Consider the following 4,001-nt stretch of genomic DNA (forward strand, 5'->3'; position numbering starts at 1 on the left):
TTAGCTTTAGTTAAATAATTAATAGATCTATATACTCGTATATGATGTCTTTCGCACTAACAATGAGATAAATTATTGGAATACTTTACAGTGCATATTATAATTTATATTTTTTACCTTAGCAATTTGACATAAACCTGCAGCAGCTTCAGAGTGACCCAAGTTTGACTTGACAGAACCAATTAACAATGGAGTCTTCCTATTCTTGCAGACAACTTTCTCAAGTGCATTAATTTCTTCCGGATCGCCAACTTTGGTACCGGTACCATGAGCCTCCATAAAAGCTAAGCAAGATGGTGATATACCGCATTCATCGTAAAACTCTTGAAGCAAAGCTCCTTGCATTTCGCTGGACGGGAAAGTAATGCCTTGTTCTTTGTATCCGTCACAATTTGTCTTGGCATACACAATGGTTGCATAAATTCTCTTAGCTTTCTTTGCTTTTTGCAGGTATACTATACCGATTGTTTCGCTACGCATATAACCGTTTGCGTTTTCATCGAAAGATCTACAAATTCCGTTAAGCGATAAAACTCCTAGAATCAAAACAGTTATGAATCATAATATACATATATTGTAATATATTGGAGTATATATTTTTAAATTGTTTTCGAATTTATATATCTCTTATAGTTTAAATTTTTAACATTCAAAGAGGAACAATACCAAGTCGTGCGAATTGCAAGGATAAATTGGGATGTAAGCAGAGATTTGCACCACCGACGATAGCGGCGTCACACTCCCCCGATCGCATACTTCTATAAGCATGCTCCATAGCAAAGAGACTTGAACTGCAAGCGCTATCGATTTGATAAGACGGACCTGTTATACCTAACCAGTTAGATATTCGATTTGCCAGTATAGCCTTGCTACATCCAAGAATTATAGGACCTGATACCTAATACATATATATAAACTGTTTAGAGAGAACTTGTTATTGCTTATATTATAATACTCATACATATTATTATCGAAAAAATGAATTATTTTTATACAATGTTATATATATATATATATATATATAAATATATTATCAAACAAAATTTTTTTACAAGTAATGCATAAATTTGAACTACTTTATTGATTGTAGTACTCATTAGTAGCATTTTGTACCTGCAGTTTTTCGTAAAACCAATTTCCTTCCGATTCAGAAAAACATGCCCCGATAAAAACTCCAGTTTTTGTCCCACGTATATCTTTCGGATTTACTCCTGCATCGATAATAGCTTCATAGCTTCATGTTCTAATAACATTCTACTCATAGGATCCATCACGGCAGCTTTATCGAAGAAAATATCAAAATATTCTGCATCGAATTTCTCTATGTTATTGATTTTTCCTGTGCGTTGTGGTATTTCTGGGTGAACTGTAAGTTTTTAATCATATGATTTAAACGAGATATTTTTTTAATTGATGATTTTATTGATTATATATATAATGTAATTACGTCGATAAATGACAGATTTAGATAATTAAGGAGGCATACCCATTTGAACATTCGAAAAATGAGTATATTTTCTAGATTTTTTGCAGCACAATGATTTGATAAAAGCTTTTTTTTACAATATTAATATTATTAATATATAATATTAATATTATTAAGTGCTTAAATAAATTTTTTTTTTTTTTTAAAGTTATACGGATATTTGCGGATTTGTTTTTATGCACAGTGTGCATAAAAACTCGGACTATGTTTGACTGATTGACTTCAAATTTTGCATGCAAATTCCTAAGATTCCGGATCTGCTAACAAAGTTTTTTTTAAATCCGATTTCCGATTTTTTGTTATAAACAAAGAAAAGATGGATTTTTTAAAAAAAAAAACGTATCTTTTTTTCAACACGCCATTTTTTTTTTATAATTTTGAAAAAACGTTTGGATAGCAGAAAGCTATTAATATGTTTAATAAAAAAAAGTTTGTATTTTGTATTTCGAATATGATCTACGAACGTTTTCATGCACACCGTGCAATCACCTAAAATTTGGAGGAACTCTGCAAATATTCCCACAATTTAAAAAAAAAATTGTTTAAGCTAGGGATTTTTATTTATGTAGTCAATAATATTGTATTAATATTGTAAAAAATTACAAATTTTTATTAAGTCGTTGCTCTGCAAAAAAATCTAGAAAATATGTTCATTTTTCGAGGTTTTAAACGGTTATGCTCCCTTAAAGTATAATTATATATCTTCTTATAAAATATATTATACAGTTTCCTCACATTATGTACACCACATATAATAGAATTAAATATTATTACCGTGATTCCATCGTCGAGTATCATTTGATCCAAGGTCTACCTTGTTAAACAAATTTTCCTGAAGATGTTTTATGTTGTCAGATTCAGGAAATCTACCGGCGATACCAGAAATAACGATTTTATCTTCAGGTTCAATGTCGAATAGCGTAGTTTTCTTACAGTCCATTTTTTAAACAAATTTAATCGAAAAAATTAATATCTAGAATTCGAAAAGAAAAACGTGACACAATTGTGAGAACGCAAAATTTCCTGATAATTACTGACAATTTAATGTTTTGTTTCGTGTTTTTACATTTGTTGTATGCTCTTCTTTTCAAATTACAGATCTTAATATTTTCGATGATTTTTAAACTCAAATTTATGATTTTGCGATTAATGACTGATGTCTTGCTTAGATGTCGAACCTATTTATATAGGAGGTCTATATTCACCGCGCTATTTTAAAATGCTAAAGAAACTCATTATTTATAAGCACTGAATATAATGTGTGAATGATAGCATAAGTATACATATTCACTTCTGACATAGCAAATGTTACAATTATTTACATGAAGAAGAAACGTTTTTAATTCCTTTGCAATACTGTCGGCTGGCTTGTGTCTTATAAATATTTATAACATGTAAGTTAAAAGAGACAATTCTATAGCATTTACCTAACGGAATTAACATTATTGTAATTTTGATGAGAAAGAACAATAGTTACGCAATTGTTTATTATGGAAAAAATATAATGCATTATTTATAGGTATTTGCAATCTTTCAATGTGAATGTGTGGTCAAGAATCCTCTCTCCTGTATCATATTAACCCTTTCGACTGAAGTCAACGGAGGCGCGTTAATTATAGTCTATTGTACTATGTCAAATAGATCTTGCTCTATTCAAATAGATCTTGCTCAATTATAGATTCAAACTTTTAGAAAAAACATGTAGAATTGATTATTTAAAAATATCGTATTTTATAGTTGCCTATTTTCAGTGATGTCACCTGATTATCTTCTGTGTGTTGTTTCGTATCAAAATGAAGATGCACTAAAGATTGTGTAATTTGACAGCTCGAATGTCAGAAAAGTTAACAGTGTGCGAGAATTTTATCCATTTAAAGTTTAAAGCGAGTTTAATACTATTACTTTCAAAGAACGGGAAAAATTGTAAAAAATTTCTTTCGAGTTTGTAATAATATGTTAAAAAGCTATTATTGCAGAGATTGCGTATTTTGATCTCGAACTTTCTTAATGTCAGCGGTAAAGTTCGTTGACAGTGTGTTGCTTTCGCTATCAAATGCGATACTGTAAAACGCGAATTTGTACTTCAATCCGATTTGTCTGAATTCTCATTATCTATCAATGTTATACACGTTCTGCATCAATGATTACAAGGTATATCGTGACCAATAAATTATTGCTACCTCATAGAGGAAGCTTTGTTTTCGTGACAAAATTCTTTTTCGAGTTTTCTATGCCAAATGTGTTTAGAATGTTCCAAAACGTCGAAAAATCATATTCCTAATTGTACAGCAATAACAATAAAGCCGTAGAAAATTAAATTCAATAAGTATTACAACTATAAGTTTGTGCTATAGAATATATAATAAGAGTTTGCAACATTAAATTAATGAAAGTATAGAATATTGCATTGCTTTTGGAAAAATATAAAACTTTTTTATTCATTCATAATTTTCTTTTAACCAAATATAATTTCTATCTCTATTATATTTATAAAGAAACATCATAAATGTAGATA

At 29.4% G+C, this 4,001-nt stretch overlaps 1 pseudogene; it reads right to left on the bottom strand.

The window, feature by feature from the left end:
* Positions 1 to 45: 45 nt before the first annotated feature.
* LOC115237692 lies at positions 46 to 2,426 on the bottom strand (annotated as a pseudogene).
* Between the last annotated feature and the right edge of the window lie 1,575 nt (positions 2,427 to 4,001).

Source organism: Formica exsecta, unplaced genomic scaffold (genome assembly GCF_003651465.1).
Source record: "Formica exsecta isolate Colony F162 unplaced genomic scaffold, ASM365146v1 scaffold3049, whole genome shotgun sequence".
Classification (NCBI taxonomy): domain Eukaryota; kingdom Metazoa; phylum Arthropoda; class Insecta; order Hymenoptera; family Formicidae; genus Formica; species Formica exsecta.